The sequence below is a fragment of the Somniosus microcephalus genome, chromosome 7 (assembly GCF_052327205.1).
Source record: "Somniosus microcephalus isolate GS21.2 chromosome 7, FLI_Smic_1.0, whole genome shotgun sequence".
Lineage (NCBI taxonomy): Eukaryota > Metazoa > Chordata > Chondrichthyes > Squaliformes > Somniosidae > Somniosus > Somniosus microcephalus.
This window is the reverse complement of record NC_140993.1, coordinates 82,876,271-82,895,061: the sequence shown is the minus strand read 5'-3', so window position 1 is coordinate 82,895,061 and position 18,791 is coordinate 82,876,271.

The window sequence follows — 18,791 nt, the reverse complement described above, 5'->3', positions numbered from 1 at the left end:
TCGGATCGCCGATTGCGCCCAAAGCAGAAAATCAACCTCACTCTATTTAAGATGAGCATTCGCCCTTTAAATATTTGCTTTCAAAGGCAGAACTAACGCCCACCAATGAGGGTGCTGCCTATCACCAGTGAAAACATGTGCAAAGTCAATGGAAAGGAAAATCAGGTGTGGTGTCTTTTCCACCCCGGGAAGTTAAAATCGACCCCATATTAAAAACGCTTCTAAATCTTCAATTGTTGCTCTGAATACATTTGTTTTATTGCTTTGCTAATTAAAACTGGGACCCAAACAAAGATAATAAAATGTTATTGCTTTAATTTGGCATAGTGTATATATCTATAATAACAACATGGTAACAGCTTCAGACAGGAGTAAACTCCTTTATTTAGTCCCCTTATCCATTTGGTGAAATTGTGTATGGTTTGGTGTACAATATATTGAGTAATCTTAATGATTCCTTATTGATGCAGTTTGGCATTCGTGGACGATAGTATATTTCTACAGTAAAACCTGTCAGCTTAGCTAAGTTGGTAGCACTCATGCCTATCATTTAGAAAGTTGTGGGTTCAATTTCGCCCTATGGATTTAAGCACATGACCTGGGCTGAAACTTCAGTGCAGTAATGGATGAGTGCTGTATTATTGAAGTGGAAGGGCTAAGTTTCCTCTGCTCAGCTCCCAAGTGCACCCAAAAATGTGTGCAATGCGGAGGGAAATGGGTGCTAATCCTTTGCTTCCCTCTTACACCTGAACAGCACTGCACACAAGCTACCTCGATGGCGTTTCTGGTTTCTGCAGCTGATTGCACTTGAAGCATGTGCAGAAATGTAAATGATATGCAAATGACTGTCAGATAGCTTTGCACATAGATTTCCTCCAATAGCACCAGTGCAGATCAGGTGCAAATTGCCCCCATAAAAACCTGGTGCTATTGCTTCCTGTGATTGCATGTAGGTGCTAGCTATGTTAAAGGAAAGCTTGCTAGACAGAAGTAATGCTGGAACTTTGGTAAATTGCTTTGTAATGCAAGTGTTTGTAAGGACTTCAGTAATGATTCTAGTACTGAGGGAGGCTGTTTAATTTATATTTTAAACCGCCTGGTGGAAACAATGAAATGCCCTTATATTTAGCATACCTAGAGGAGAAGAAGGTAGAAGAGGCAGAAGCTGAAATAAATACAGAGATATAAGCCACCAGAGAAGGAGGAGGGCCCCCATCCATCTATATCCATGCCCTGGACAAATGAAGTGCTGAGGACCTAACCCAAGATTGGTGCCTACTTTGCCTGAGATGAGGCAACTGCGTAACCAGCAATATAAAGACCTTTAACCACATTCACTGCTCCATCTGTGGAAGTCAAAGTGACCCTAAATCAAACTCTTTGGAGTAGGGTGTGGCGGGTGATCTGAGCAACATAAGCCAGTCTACATTGCATAATCCAGACCACAAATGCCATGGGGGCAGGGCAATACATTAGCTTTCCTTCAAACCTTTAACAGCAGCAGGGTAGAGCCCTTGTTTTTTTCCACATAGCAGATCTTCTGACTTCAGGATGTGGTGAATGGAACCCATGTGGCCCTCAGAGCTCCTCCAGGAGATGTGCCCTATCCATGAATTGAATGGGATTCTAGTCTATCAATGCCCAGATAGCTAATGACCGTCACAATCAGATCATGCAGCTCAATGTAAGATATCCCATGACAGCGCATAATTTGTTCATTTTGAGGCACTCTATGCTTCCTGGTGTCTTTGACGATCCCTCTGTTGGAAGTGCTGGTTCCTGGGGAATCAGAGGTATCCCCTCACAACCTGGTAGATGACGTCCTTCAGATTATTAATACAGCAGCTGAATGTTGTTATTTTGAAGCCTATTCTACAACTAGGGCCATTAACTGAATCTTATAGCTGCCTTGACTATTCTGGGGTGCACCTCACCACTCTCCAGTCAAGGTTTGGTGTATCATCATTGTCTGCTGCTGTTTCCATAATTTGGCCATCAAGACAGAAGTCCAGTTGGAAAATTCATTTAAAGACATCTGTACGCGTGCGTGCGAGTGTTAATTTTTGCTCGGTGCTGCACTTTCACTAACACCTTCCAGAGTGCTGGAGAGCCCAGATTCCTGCTTGGGTTGCTGCTGCCACCTTCCCATGGTACAGCAGCATGCATACATTAGCAGGGGGCATCTCATTTCACTGAAGGAGAAGACCACAGAACTGAAAATATCAACTTGGGGCTATCTATAAATAATTTCCACACTCTCTAAAAGTCATCTGCTGCTGGAACTTTTAAGGTTTTCTGTTCAATACACCAGAAAATTCATATATTTGATATCCTTTTCCTGGGGCTTTCATTGCCTTCCCTTTTAAGGTTCCTACTGGCTCTAAGACCTCAGAATCTCCCCAGCTCCCATTCTACATGTGCGCCCACATGTGCCTAGTGCACACCTGCTATATGCTGACAACATGACAATGCACTTTATAAATGCAACCTCCTTTCACTGTAGTCTAGTGATCAATGATTGTGAATGTATACACATCTATATATATAAAAGGATTGTTCTGTCTGTCTGTCTATCTGTCTGTCTGTCTGTCCTCCGGTGTGCGTCTGTCCGGCTATGCACTCGAAAGTTATAGAGCGTACCTACGCGTGCGTTACCTCCAAAGAAAGCTTACGGTTCCGGGACAGTCGTAAGCGTATTTACTTTTCGGTTGGACGAAAATTGTTCGCACCTTATGCAAAAAACCTTCAAAATTAAACTCATTATCTGCTAATTAGCATTGATTGACTGACGTCAAGGTTCGACCAATCCTGTGCCGTCACCATTGACCAATCCTACAGTTCAGTCACCTGATGGTTGGCCAATCGCTGCGTCTGTGGGTGGGACTAATCGTTTTCATCTCAGGGATGTGGCAGCCATTGCCTCAAGCTAAAAACCCCATTTACTTCCAGCTCAAAATCTGCTGATCCGGCTTCAAAAAAGTTAGTATCTCTTATGTTATTTTTAAAAGATTTACCAAAAACGTTTTATAAGTACTTTCACTTTCATCTTTCAAGGTATTAAAAGGTAGAAATGTTGCCCAGCAGCAGATTAAGAGAGGGACACAGAGACAGGGCCCAAAAGCCTGGGACTCGATTTAAAATGTTGCCCGGCACCAGATTCACAGAGGGACACAGAGAGGCCCCAAAGCCTGGGACTCGATTTAAACCGCCTGGCCCAAAACAGCCCTGGCAAAGCCGGGCTCCCCCAGCTCGTCTATCTTATATATATAAAACAGTATGTCTCTCTGTCTGTCTGTCTGTCTGGCTATACAATCAAAAGTTATAGAGCGTACCTACACATATGTTATATTAAAAGAAAGCTCATCATTAGGGGACTCTTGTAGGCATATTTACTTTTTGGTTGGACAAAAATTGTGCCGACGGTATCCAAAAAACGTTCAAAATTCTGCTCATTATCCGCTCATTTGCATCGAGTGGGGGCGGGTTCATTGTGTGTGCGGGCGGGCCATCCTACAGTTGAGTGATGTGATGATTGACCAATCCTACAGTTCAGCGACCTGACGGTTGACCAATTGGTGCGTGTGTGGGCGGGCCTTATCCTTCTGAACCGAGGTGCGTGGCCGCCATCTTGATTCCAAACTGTTCATTTATTTTTCCCACTTTCTGCGTGTTTCTTTTCAAATCTACATTTCCAGCAAAAAAAAATTCCTTTTATTACATTGTTTTAAAAAAAAGTTAATTCATTTGTAAATATTTTCTCTAACCTGATTCTTTTTCCTACCTTTCCCCGTTTTTGTAAGGCCTCAAAGCCTGGGCCTCTCCTGCCCAACCACGCCCGAGCTAGGCAATTGTCCCACGGCTTGTGGTAAGCTCCTCCCCCCCCCCAGTCTCACCCGTCACGTTACCCGGGGCAACGGCGCCGGCCGCGAGGGAAACGGGACAGGCACAGGGTGCGCGCGCAGCAGGCGACACACAGAACTCCGAGGCACAGAGCGCGGGAAGCCAGCAGGTGAGATGTGGCATCTCTCTCTCTTCCCCGCTCGGCGGTCTTGAAGCCGGCTCGGGCGGGGGACCGGTGCTCGGGAGGGCGGGGCTCGGTAGGCCGGTGCTCGGGAGAGAGGGAAGGGTAACCCTGGCAACGGTGCTCGGGAGGGCGTGGGGCGGGGCTTGGGAGGCGGGGCTCGGGCTGACCGGGGCGCTGCGCTCAGCTGGGCCATGTCAGTGCGTGGGGCGGCACGGAGCTCCACGGAGCCTTCGCCGGCAGAGGGGAGAGGGTCTGTTGGCGCCCCCCTCCCTTTCTTCTCCCCTCCCTTTCTCCCCTCCCTCCCTTTCTCCCTTCCCCCCTCATTCCCCCACCCTTCCCCCCCACACCCTACCCCCCCTTCCCCTCCCTCCCCCCCTTCTCCCCCGCCCCTCCGCCCTCCCCAACCCCTCCCCTCCCCCCCTTGCCCCCCTCCCCTCCCCCTCCCCTTCCCCTTCCCCTCCCCTTCCCCTCCCCCCTCCCCTCCCCCTTCCCTCCCCCCTCCCCCCTCCCCTCCACCCTCCCCTCCACCCTCCCCTCCCCATCCCACCCTCCCCCCTCCCCCTCCCCCCAGTCGCTCTCTTCTCCCCAGTCGCTCTCTCTCTTCTCCCCAGTCGCTCTCTCTCTTCCCCCCAGTCGCTCTCTCTCTTCCCCCCAGTCGCTCTCTCTCTTCCCCCCAGTCACTCTCTCTCTTCCCCCCAGTCGCTCTCTCTCTCTCTTCCAACAACAACATGCCCTCAAAAATCCCTCGGCACCGCCGGGCACTTCAGCTAGTTCAAAATATAGACTGAACATAACATTTCCCAGAAGTCTGTTTGAGATTTATTTTATGGGAATGCACAATTCTGATGTCACAGTTATTAGTCTTCTTCCATGAATATCATCGCACATTAATAAAATGGCTTTACTAGTAGTTGACATCCATACTGATGACCTCTCCTGTTACAAAAACTAAACAAAAACTGCATATCACTCTATATAAAATGAAAACAGTATATTTTATCAAGGTATAGGATATATGAAAAAACATTTTTATTCGCTTATGGGATCTGGGCGTCGCTGACAAGGCCAGCATTTATTGCCCATCCCGAGTTGCACTTGAGAAGGTGATGGTGAGCTGCCTTCTTGAACCACTGCAGTCCGTGTGGTAAAGGTACTCCCACAGTGCTGTTAGGGAGGGAGTGCCAGGATTTTGACCCAGCGACGTTGAAGGTATGGATAAGATAAGTCCATAATATTACTTTAAAGTAAGCTAAACAAGTGTGGCTGAGGAACATCGGGGGGAATTTTAACCCCCAAAAACCATCGGGTTAGGGTCAAGTGGAATGTGAAAATGTAAAAAATCTGAATCCCGACTCCAACACGCCTACTTCTGGTTTTAACAGGGGCAGGATGGGGGGGGGGCGCGGCGGGGGCGGCAGACAACCAACCTGCTCCCAGGAGGTGGGTTGGAAATTAAAAAATTATAATGAAGCTGTGTTAACCACCATTTTAAATTTAACCTTGGGAAATCCGGCAGTCAAAGGGAGGTGAGGACTGCTGGATCCAGGAAGTAAGTGCCTTTCCACTTACCTGCTGGATCCAGTTTACCTACTTCACCAACCCTGCACAATTGGACAGCCCCCACCCCACCCCACGACCTTCTTATCTCCCCGCCCCGACCCTTCCGATCTCCCCCCCTGACCTCAGCCATGATCTCATTGAATGGCGGAGCAGGCTCGAAGGGCCGAATGGCCTACTCCTGTTCCTATCTCTATGACCTTCCGATCTCCCTCCCGACCTTCTGATCCCGCCGACCCTTCTGATCTCCCCCCCAACCTTCCGATCTCCCTTCCGATCTCCCCTCCCCCCGACCTTCCGATTCCCCCCCGACCTTCCGATCTCCCCCCTGACCTTCCAATCTCCCCCCGACCTTCCGATCTCCCCCCGACCTCCCGATCACCCCCGCCGACCCTTACGATTCCCCCCCCGACCTTTCGATCTCTCCCCCCCGACCCTGCTGACCTCCCCCCCAACCTTCCGATCTCCCTTCCGAACTCCCCTCCCCCCGACCTTCCAATTCCCCCCCGACCTTCCGATCTCCCCCCCCGACCTTCTGATCTCCCCCCCTGACCTTCCGATCTCCCCCCGACCTTCTGATCTCCCCCCCGATCTTCCAATCTCCCCCCGATCTTCCGATCTCCCCCCCGACCTCCCGAGCTCCCCCCCGACCCTTCCGATTCCCCCCCGACCTTTCGATCTCTCCCCCCCAACCCTTCCGATCTCACCCTCCGACCTTCCAATCTCTCCCCCCCGACCCTTCCGATCTCTGCCACTGATCCTTCCGATCTCTCCCCCCCGACCCTTCCGATCTCCCCCCCGACCTTCCGATCTTCCCCACTGACCCTTCCGATCTCCTCCACGAGGCCTCCGATCTCCTTTGACCCCAGACAGCGATCTTCCTGTGATGAAATATTCCATTCATCACTGCCTGTGACTGTGGTCGGTTTCAGTTTCATTTCCCTTCCCCCAGTTCCGTTTCCTCACCATTGTATTGTATATTGGAATGTGTTGTGTGTAGGGCTCCGCCCATACCTGGCCCCTATGTAAGCAAGCTCAGTCTGGCCTCATATCCAGTACTGCAGCCCTCCGGATGGAAGATACCTCTCTCCACTACGTGTTACCTTCTAAGTTAATAAAAGCCTTGTTTTGTTTCGCTAACATCGAGTCTCGGAATTATTGAGGCACATCAATTTTATTAACTTATTTTTCAACACAATGGATCAACTCCTGAAACCCGAACGTTTGGATTTGGATCAGCATGCTCCGGACGCATCAGCACGCTTCGGACACTGGTTTATGTGTATGGAATTCTTCCTGGACAATTCCGCAGCCGTCAAAGACGCTACGGACGCTGCGAGCATGAAACTCGGAATTCTGCGGAATTGGGTAAGCCACCGGGTTTACCCCCTCATCCAAGACGCCGACACGTACCTGGCCGCCTGCGACATCTTAAAGGCGCATTACCAGCAGCCTACGAATGAGGTGTATGCTAGGCATCTGCTCGCTACTCGCGCACAGCGACCTGGGGAATCGGTGGAGTTCCTAGGCACCCTGAAAATGCTTGGCAAAGACTGCAAGTGCCGAGATGTAAAAGCCGCAGTGTACACTGACGAGCTTGTTCGCGATGCCTTTATCACAGGCCTCAGCTCCACTTACATCCAGCAAAGACTGCTGGAAAAAACGGGATTGGACCTGAAACAGGCTGCGGACACCGCGCGATCCCTGGATGTGGCCCAGAGAAACTCGGACGCCTACTCTTCAGCCCGCGCCGTCCACGCCGCCACGTGTGCACCAAGGGCGCCGCCATCTTGGAAGGCATCTTCCCCGCCTGGCAGCCCGACACCGTCGGGGCCCCGCTCTCCCCCCAGAAGCCCTACGACAGCCGCGACGCGTCGGGGACCCAACTGCTACTTCTGCGGGCAGCCAAAGCACACCAGAAACCTGTGCCCGGCGAAAGGCACCACCTGCTTTAAGTGCGGTAAGAAGGGGCACTTCGGGAAGGTGTGCAGAGGGAACCCCACCGGAAAACCAACCGCCGGAAAACCCGCCACCGCCGCGTGCGCGCCGTGGGAGCGGCCATCTTGGACGCCATCTTGCCCGACCTCGTGGGGTCCGCCATCTTATGAGCAGACAGCGTGGACGCCATCTTGTCTCGATCAGGGCGCTACAGTGGCATCGGTCACAGTGGACCAGACCAGGCCGCACCCGCTATCCAAATCAATGGTGGACATCGAGGTAAACGAGTGCAGGGTTAAATGTTTAATTGACAGTGGAAGCACGGAGAGTTTTATCCACCCTGAACTGGCACAACAACTCTCCCTAAAGGTGGTCCCTACTCAGGGTACCATCTCTATGGCTGATAAAACCCAGACATCGACCATTCTGGGTTACTGCACGGTACAATTGTCCGTTAACGGAACTGTATATGATAATTTTAAAGTATTAATCATGAAGAATCTATGTGCGAGCGTGATCTTGGGCCTGGATTTCCAGTGCAACCACCAAAGCATCACGCTCAAGTACGGTGGGTCCCAGCCGCCCCTCACAGTGTGCGGTCTGGCTGCCCTGAAGGTAAAGCCGCCTTCGCTATTCGCGAACCTTACCCCTAACTGCCGGCCAATAGCGACCAAAAGCAGGAGGTACAGCTGGGAGGACAGGCGGTTTATCGCGACCGAGGTAGACAGGCTCCTGAAAGAGCGCAATATTGAACGCAGCAACAGCCCGTGGCGCGCCCAAGTGGTAGTGGTAAGGGGTAGCGAGAAGAAACGGATGGTGATCGACTATAGCCAAACGATCAACGGGTACACCCAACTAGACGCCTACCCGCTACCCCGCATATCAGAAATGGTAAACCAAATCGCCCAATACCGGGTGTTCTCCACCATCGACCTTAAGTCAGCGTACCACCAGCTCCCTATCAGGCCAGAGGACCGCCCGTACACCGCCTTCGAGGCGAACGGACGCCTCTACCAATTCCTCAGAGTCCCCTTTGGGGTGACGAATGGGGTCTCGGTCTTCCAGAGGGAGATGGACCGCATGGTTGATGACCACCACTTGCAGGCAACCTTCCCCTACCTCGACAACGTCACCATCTGCGGTCACAACCAGCAGGATCACGACTCGAACCTCGAGAGGTTCCTGGAAACCGCACAAAAACTCAACCTCACCTACAACGAGGACAAGTGCGTTTTCAACACCACGCGCCTCTGCATACTAGGCAGCGTGGTGGAGAATGGAGAAATCGGACCAGACCCCGACCGATTGCGCCCCCTACGGGAGCTGCCCCTGCCCAACACTCCCAAAGCCCTGAAAAGGTGCCTGGGGCTATTTTCTTATTATTCCCAATGGGTCCCCAACTACTCCGACAAAGCCCGCCCCCTCTTGAAAGCATCCTCTTTTCCGCTCTCTGCTGAGGCCCACGCCGCCTTCAAAAGCATTAAGCAGGATATTGAGTGGGCCACGCTACAGGCAGTGGACGAGAACACTCCATTTCAAGTGGAAAGTGATGCGTCTGACTTCGCCTTGGCGGCCACCCTCAACCAGGCGGGGCGGCCCGTAGCTTTCTTCTCGAGGACCCTCCAATGGCCCGAGATCAGACACTCCTCCGTGGAAAAGGAGGCCCAAGCCATCGTGGAGGCAGTGCGCCACTGGCGCCACTACCTAGCCGGCAAACGCTTCACCCTACTTACCGACCAGCGGTTGGTGCGTTTATGTTCAATAATAAACAGAGGGGGAAGATTAAAAATGATAAGATTCTTAGGTGGCGGATCGAGCTCTCCACCTTCGAGTATGACATCATTTACCGGCCAGGGGCCCTTAACGAATCCCCTGATGCCCTCTCACGAGGGACGTGTGCCAGCGCCACCGGGGATCGGCTACAGACCCTCCACAACGACCTCTGCCACCCAGGGGTCACGCGGCTGTTCCACTTCATAAAGTCCCGTAACTTACCCTACTCGATTGAGGAAGTTCGGTCTCTGACCAGGAACTGCCGCACTTGCGCTGAGTGCAAGCCTCGGTTCTACCGCCCAGATAGAGCCCACTTAATCAAAGCTACACGGCCCTTTGAACGGCTCAGCTTAGATTTCAAGGGCCCCCTCCCGTCCGTCGACCGCAATGTTTACTTCCTGAACATTGTGGACGAATACTCCCGGTTCCCATTCGCCTTCCCCTGCCCAGACATGACCAGCGCCACGGTCATTAAATGCCTCAACAGCCTGTTCTGCCTGTTCGGTATGCCGAGCTACATCCATACGGATAGGGGGGCGTCCTTCATGAGTGAAGAGCTACGCCAGTACATGCTGTCCAGGGGGATCGCCACGAGCCGTACCACCAGCTACAACCCCCGGGGTAACGGCCAAGTGGAGCGAGAGAACGGGACACTATGGAAAGCAGTCACTCTAGCTCTAAGGACCAAGGGCCTCCCTATCTCCCGCTGGCAGGAAGTCCTCTCGGATGTGCTCCATTCGATACGGTCGCTATTGTGTACTGCCACTAATGCCACGCCTCATGAACGAATGTTTGTCTTTCCCAGGAAATCCACCTCAGGCGTATCCATGCCGTCATGGCTCTCCACCCCAGGTCCGGTATTCGTGCGAAGGCATGTGAGGGGCCACAAGACGGACCCTCTCGTGGAGCCAGTGTACCTACTCCACGCCAACCCCCAATACGCATATGTCCGGCACGCCGATGGAAGGGAGGACACCGTGTCCATAAAAGACGTCGCCCCAGCCGGTAACGACAACAACCACGGCGATAGCAGTGACAACGATCGCAGCAACTCTTACCCACCCACTACTCTTTCATCACCCCCGGAAGAACATCGACCAACGGCACTCCCACCAACTACCCCTTCAACAACCCTGGCGGCACCCCCGGCAGAGACCCAGGAGGCTACCGGGGACACCCAGCCGACACCCGCGGCACCGCAACAGCCACGTCGGTCGCAGAGGACTATCAAACCCCCAAACAGACTAAATCTATAGAAGGGGTGAATGTGATGAAATATTCCATTCATCACTGCCTGTGACTGTGGTCGGTTTCAGTTTCATTTCCCTTCCCCCAGTTCCGTTTCCTCACCATTGTATTGTATATTGGAATGTGTTGTGTGTAGGGCTCCGCCCATACCTGGCCCCTATGTAAGCAAGCTCAGTCTGGCCTCATATCCAGTACTGCAGCCCTCCGGATGGAAGATACCTCTCTCCACTACGTGTTACCTTCTAAGTTAATAAAAGCCTTGTTTTGTTTCGCTAACATCGAGTCTCGGAATTATTGAGGCACATCACTTCCCTCTGGTACCGATCTCCCCAGACCCCGGCCTCCGTTCTTCCCTCTGGCTTTCAATCTACCCCCTGCTCTGGCCTGCAATCTGCCTTCTGGCCTCCGATCTCTCCTTGCTCCAAACCCTGATCTTTCCTGTGGCCTCCGATCTTCCCCCCACCCCCTGAAAACCGGCCTTTCCGGTCCCTCTCTCCTCTCTGCTTCCCGGCTGCGGCCTGGTGCCCAAGGCCTTCCCACCCGACAGCCAGTCAGCCTTTTAATCTGGCTGGCTGCGGTCAGGAAAGGGAGATAAAAAATGCTAATGAGGTTTTCATAGAATCATAGAAATTTACAGCACAGAAGAAGGCCATTCGACCCATCGTGTCTGTGCCGGCGGGACCTGAGGGATACCCGTTCTTCCAGTTTCCCAGTCTCAAAGCAGCAACCCCCCCCCCACCCCCCACCACCACTCCCCGCTCCCTCCTCACCTCAGGTTTAATATGCAGCCCATAAATTTAAATTGGTGAAAAGTAAACTTAACAGATATTTGAAAGCATTAGGCATGTTCAAAGTACAGCTGGATGCTATAATGTGAGCATGGTACTAGAGGAATGAGATTCAATTGTCTTTTGTTCTTATTCTAAATATAACATCAGATATGGGGGAGTGATTTCAAGGTGGTAATCGAAAGCTGAGTTCAGGTGATTATAATAAACCACTTCCATTCGGTTACTGCCTTGTCAGCATTGCTGCATAACCATACATAATTCCTGCTCTAATTTCATATATAGAGATACACATATGTGCTACACTGAATATGAAATTACTCACAGCCTTTGTTCTTCTTGAGTTTTTATTGTATTGATAAACAGTTTGAAGTACCTAGTAGTTACAATTGCAAAAGGGTTCATAAGACAAATGTTAACTGTAGCCTAATAGCTATTCACATGAAAATATTTTTCTTTTGGCATGGAGCAATGCTTTTGTACAATAATTCCAGAAGCCAAAATGTCTTCTGTCTCTTCAATAATTCTCACCATAGTATAACTCTCCAAGAACATAATATGCAGTTTTATTTTGCTGAATATTACTGCCCAAAATATCAATGTTATGTAATCAATATGTTTGCACTAATTCTGCAATACTTTTAAACTATGTTTTAATAATATACTGGATTATTCCAGAAACCAGTTTCCCTTATGAACATTTAACATTTAGTGCTTCAGTAACAATATTTCTATTTTATTGAGGAAATGAATGCTAGAGCCCATTAATGCAAACCAGATCCAGATCTCTCATAACATGCAGCTGCATTACAAACTTTCTTATGTTGGTTTAGCCTTCCACGCGCTCACATTCATCTTTATGACTTCTAAAGTAATAGCCTAACCAGGGGCTTGATTAAAAATAACTAATGATTCATTTTATTATTTAGCCAACAATCCTTTCCATTAAATCAGTTGGAGCATGAAACTTTTTAAATGCACATCTACTACACAAATGTTGTGTTGCTGCAGAATTTTTAAGCTATCTGTTATCTCTCGTTCAGTAGTACATCTACGGGACTAAATGCTTGCCATTTGGATATTTTGGTATGAGATGAAAATATACTCTGTTATTCACATGCTGTTTAGTGCCTATATAGACCATATGTTACATGCAAATATTTGGACACCTCAGCTGTCAAACTGAGGTGTGCATGCAGGTGCATGTTATTAATGTAGATGCTCTGACAAAAGAGGAATTACAAACTGATGTGGTGATAAGAGCTATCAATTAGCCTTTTATTTTTTTTTCAGTTTTATTTTCATTTTTCAGGAAATCAGTCTTAAATGTGTAATTGGATTATCCATAAATTGCAATGTGAAACACTATCAGTACACTCCAATATCAATTCACTATTCACTGTCATTTCTTCTAAGTTTACTTTTTCTCCTGTTTATTACTTGCCTTTCTGCAAAATGGCCTCTACAAATCTTTTCCTGCTTACTGATCACTCCCATCAACCAGCCTTAACCCAGGAGGCCTTCCTGGCATTTAGTAAATTAATACCCCAATGGTTAAAAAATTCCTCATTTCAAGGCAGCAGTAATGGCAGATGCTGAATGAAGTGGCTCCAGCTCTTTTACCTCTCACCCACTTAACAGTGCAGATGTCTGGTAAAGCCTTGTTTTTTGTGGTGAAGTCTAGGAAGAGAAACGACAGAATAAAAGAACAAAAAAGAGAAAGAAAACAAAACGACCCAGATCTCTGAACTTCATTACAATTATTAATTTGCATGTGTAAGCCAGGAAGATGAGAGCGTAATGGCTGAAAATCTCTGTGGCAAGATGACTACGGTAAAGTAATGTTTGTAATGGATGGAAACTCTTTCATACTATCAGAATTTTACAGCACAGAAGGAGGCCATTTTGTCCTTTATACCTACACTGGCTCTCTGACTGAAGGAGCTGGCCACTTAGTTCTATCCTCTTCCCCTTTCCCCACACCTTTTTTTATCTATTTGTACACTTTGGGGGTGATTTTGCCAATGGGGAGCTTTTGGAGGCGGGACTCCCAATGTCGGGTTTCAGTCCCGCATCCAACAACTTCTGGCCAACCCACGTTATTTTCCCTTGATTGACCTTGTTAAGCCCGCCCAGTGGGCCTAGCTGGCCAATTAAGGGAAAGCCAGTTACGGAGAACGTCAACGTATGACGTTTCATCTGTCAAAAATTTTTGACAGATGAATTGTCATTGTTTGACAGCTCTGTGAAGCTGTCAAACAGTGGCATTCTCTGTAGTTTTATGAGGTCTTGAATTCAAGACCTCATCAAACTTCTTTCTTTTATAGAAATGAGATGGTTGTTGCATCTGAGAATGCAATGGCCATCTGTCATCTCCAACGCGGAGGTGCGAGACTCTCCGCATACACACCGACTGAAGCCTGCAGGAAGAAACAAAGGTAAGTACACTTTTACTAACACTTTGCACTTACCTCAGATACTCACCTCTCCACACTTGCACCCATCACTTACCTTCACAGCGCACCAGGCGTACCTAAAAATGAGGTACCAACCTGGGGAAGCTGCAACACAGGACTACATGTATGCTCAAAAGCGGAAGCAGCATGCTATAGACAGGGCTAAGCGATCCCACAATCAAAGGATCAGATCAAAGCTCTGCAGTCCTGCCACATCCAGTCGTGAATGGTGGTGGACCATTAAACAACTAACGGGAGGAGGAGGCTCCAAGAATGTCCACATACTCAATGATGGTGGAGCCCAGCACATTAGTGCAAAGGACAAGGTTGAAGCGTTTGCAACCAACTTCAGCCAGAAGTGCCGAGTGGATGATCCATATCAGCCTACTCCCGAGGACCCCACCATCACAGAAGCCATTCTTTAGCCAATTCGATTCACTCCACGTGATATCAAGAAATGGCTGAGCGCACTGGATACAGGGCCCCGACAACTTCCCAGCTATTGTGCTGAAGACTTGTGCTCCAGAACTAGCTGCGCCTCTAGCCAAGCTGTTCCAGTACAGCTACAACACTGGCATCTATCTGACAATGTGGAAAACTGCCCAGGTATGTCCTGTCCACAAAAAACAGGACAAATCCAACCTGGCCAATTACTGCTCCATCAGTCTGCTCTCAATCATCAGCAAAGTGATGGAAGTTGTCATTGACAGTGCTATCAAGCAGCACTTACTTACCAATAACCTGCTCACTAATGCCCAGTTTGGGTTCCGCCAAGACCACTCAGCTCCCGACCTCATTACAGATTTGGTCCAAACATGGACAAAGGAGCTGAATTCCAGAGGTGAGGTGAGAGTGACTGTCCTTGACATCAAGGCAGCATTTGACTGAGTGTGGCATCAAGGAGCCCTAGTATAACTGAAGTCAATGGGAATCGGGGGGAAAACTCTCCACTGGTTGGAGTCATACCTAGCACAAAGGAAGATGGTTGTGGTGGTTGAAGGTCAATCATCACAGCCCCAGGACATCGCTGCAGGAGTTCCTCAGGGCAGTGTCCTAGGCCCAACCATCTTTAGCTGCTTCATCAATGACCTTCCCTCCAACATAAGGTCAGAAATGGGGATGTTCGCTGATGACTGCACAGTGTTCAGCATCCTTTGCAACTCCTCAGATAATGAAGCAGTCCATGCCTGCATGCAACAAGACCTGGACGACGTTCAGGCTTGGGCTAATAAGTGGTAGGTAACATTTGCGCCACAGAAGTGCCAGGCAATGACTATCTCCAACAAGTGAAAGTCTAACCACCTCCCCTTGACATTTAATGGTATTACCATTGCCGAATCCCCCACTATCAACATCCTGGGGGTCACCATTAACCAGAAACTTAACTGGACCAGCCACATAAATACTGTGGCAACAAGAGCAGGTCAGAGGCTAGGTATTCTGCAGTGAGTGTCTCACCTCCTGACTCCCCAAAGCCTTTCCACCATCTACAAGGCACAAGTAAGGAGTGTGATGGAATACTCTCCACTTGCCTGGATGAGTGCAGTTCCAACAACACTCAAGAAGTTCAACACCATCCAGGACAAAGCAGCCCGTTTGATTGGCACCTCATCCACCACCATAAACATTCACTCCCTCCACCACCGGCATACTGTGGCTGCAGTGTGTACCATCTACACTGATGCACTACAGCAACTCGCCAAGGCTTCTTCGGCAGCACCTCCCAAACCCGCGACCTCTTCCACCTAGAAGGACAAGGGCAGCAGGTGCATGGGAACACCACCACCTCCAAGTTCCCCTCCAAGTCACACACCATCCTGACTTAGAAATATATCGCCGCTCCTTCATCGTCGCGGGGTCAAAATCCTGGAACTCTCTACCTAACAGCACTGTGGGAGTACCATCACCACACGGATTGCAACGGTTCAAGAAGGCAACTCACCACCACCTTCTCAAGGGCAACTAGGGATGGGCAATAAATGCTGGCATTGCCAGCGATGCCCTGATCCCATAAACGAATAAAATAAAAAATCCTTTTGCACCAACCCGACCCCCGTAGACCCACTACTCGCCTCGCTGACCTGGCGGGTTTTGGAGCCTTCGGGAAGCCCGCACTTGTGAGGACAACAAGGGAATAATCCTACTTTCTGCCTGTTAATTACCTGTTAACAGGCAGTTAATAGGCTTTAACCCCTTCCCGCCTCCAAGGAGATGGGACCCGGTGTGGGACGGCTACCCACCTCCTGGGAAGATGGCATGGGTTGGGCACCCGCCCCCAAATTCTGCCATTTTCCTGGCAGTCCTGCCTCCAAACCTGCCTCCCCAGGGCTGGCAAGATCACGCCCTTTCCTTTTAAAAGCTGTTAAGAATTCTGCTTCCACCATTGTTTGTCAAAGGGAATTCCATATCTTAACAACAGTTCGAGTAAAATAAAATTCTCATAGCCTCTCCCTTCGTTTTTCTGGTGATGATCATAAATTTAAAGGGGGCAATTTTGTCTAGTGTGCAAATCGACAGACAGAAGGCGTTGAAAAAGCATCACCCATCTGATCACACTAGCTAGAGGCCTGAACCACCTTGGTGGATTGGTCTCATTAGCGTGCAGCTGGCAAGCTACGAGTGCTCCAAGACAGTTTGCGGTCGGGAGGGTGCAAAATCGACTGGCTATGTCGAGTTGGCACACAGTTCAGTCCGGCGAGGGGGTTGGGGGGAAAGGCAGTCCTGGAGGGGACTGAAAACAGGCTGGATTTATTTCTGTGGGACCATGAGGAGCACGTCTGCTCCTCATGGCTCCACAAAACTAAAATTAAGAAAAGTTTATGTCCCGTTTTGGAGCAGCCTGCAGCAGTCCCTTTAAGGACCACTGGTTAGCCCGATCCACACCAGGGACTAATGGGTGGAGAGTGTGCAGTGCATGCCCCTCCCATTACATAGAATGACATAGAATTATATTAATATACAGCGGAGAAACAGGCCATTTGGCCCAAGTAGTCCCTGCCGGCGTTTATGCTCCACTCAAGCCTCCTCCTATCCTTCATCATCTAAATCTATCAGCATAACCCTCGATTTCCTTCTCCCTCATATGCTTATCTAGCTTCCCCTTAAATGCATCTATACTATTCGCCTCAACCACTCCCTGTGGTAGCGCCACATTCTCACCACTCTCTGGGTAAAGATGTTTCTTCTGAATTCCCTATTTGATTTCTTGGTGACTATTTTATATTGATGGCCTCTAATTTTGCTCGACATGGCGACCAGAACTGCACACAGTACTCCAAGAGTGGTTCAATACAAGATTAGCATAACTTCTCTACTGTTCAATTATACCCCTCTAGAAATAAACCCTAGTGCTTGGTTTGCTTTTGTTATGGCCTTAGTGACCCGCATCACAACTTTTAGGGTGAAAAATTCGGTTGCTTTGCGCCTCCCATTAGCGCTGGACGCTATGTCCAACGAGGTCAGAGGGGCCTACCTGCATCCGGGGCGGCGCTAGTTAAAGGGAGGTGATGGGCGGCCGCTATTGTTGCTGGCCACCTGCCAGCACCTGACCCCGTTGCTGTCCCCGGCCCCAGTGAAGCCCCCCCGTGGGATGCCGGCTACTCTCTGTGAGCCCGGCACTCCTCTTGAGTGCCGGGCTCGTTTGCCGGCACTCCAGATCTCTGGTGGCCCAGCTGGGTGCCGGGACGTGGTGTGCCAGGCCCCTCCCCTTTAATAAGAGGAGGAAGGCCTGCAGTACCACGCAGCGTTTCCAGTAGCGCCCCTCCTCCCTCTCGGGGCACTACATGGGAAAATCGGCCACGGAGGTGCTAATTTTTTTGGGGCGCTAAAAGTAGCCGATAAGTTAGCACCCCAAAGGGGCGCGACTCAATTTTTCCCCCTTAGTGATTTGTGAATTTATACTCCCAGATCCCTTTGCTCCTCTACCCCAGTTAGGCTCTTATTTCCAAATAATATGTGACCTCCTTATTTCTCTTACCAAAATATAATACCTCACACTTAGCTATGTTGAAATTAATTTGCCAATTATATGCCCATTCTGCAAGTTTATTAATGTCTTCTTATAATGTTTAAGGTGATTGGCAGAAGAACCAAAGGCGACATGAGGAAAAACTTTTTTACGCAGTGAGTGGTTAGGATCTGGAATGCACTGCCTGAAAGGGTGGTGGAGGCAGATTCAATCATGGCTTTCAAAAGGGAATTGGATAATTACCTGAAGGAAAAAAAAATGCAGGGCTACGGGGAAAAGGCGGGGGAGTGGGACTAGCTGAAGTGCTCTTGCAGAGAGCCGTCATGGGCTTGATGTGCTGAATGGCCATCTTCTGTGCTGTGACCATATGCCTTGTTGCAGTCCTCCTTAGTGTTGACTATCCCTCCCAATTTGGTGTTGTCTGCAAATTTAGAAATTGTTTTTATGATTCCAAAGTCTAAATTGTTGCTATAAATTGCGAACAACAGTGGTCCCAGCACTGATCTTTGTGGGACCTCACTTCTTCTCAGTTTCTGCCACTCTGAATAGCTAACCTTTACCCCAACTCTCCGCTTTCTGTCTTTCAGCCAGCCAGCTATCCATTCTGCTACTTGTTCCCTGACTTTGCATGCTCTGGCCATATTCATTAGTCTATTATGGGATACCTTATCGTAGGCCTTTTTGAAATCTAGATATATTACATCTACTACATTATCTTTGTCTACTTTCTCTGTTACCTCGTCAAAGAATTCAATGAGGAAACAAAACTTTCCCTTTTGAAATCCATGCTGACTATTAAGTATTATATTTTTGGTTTCTAAATGTTTTTCTACTTTCTGCTTTAGTAGGGATTCCATTATTTTTCCTATTACCAATGTTAATTCTATAGTTTCCTGGACATGTTTTATCTCCCTTCTTAAATATAGATATTATGTTAGCTATCCACCAGTCCTCTGGCACTACACCTTTTTCTAATGAATTATTAAATATGTGTAATAGTGCCTCTGCTATCTCTTCCCTTGATTCTTTTAGAATGCGTG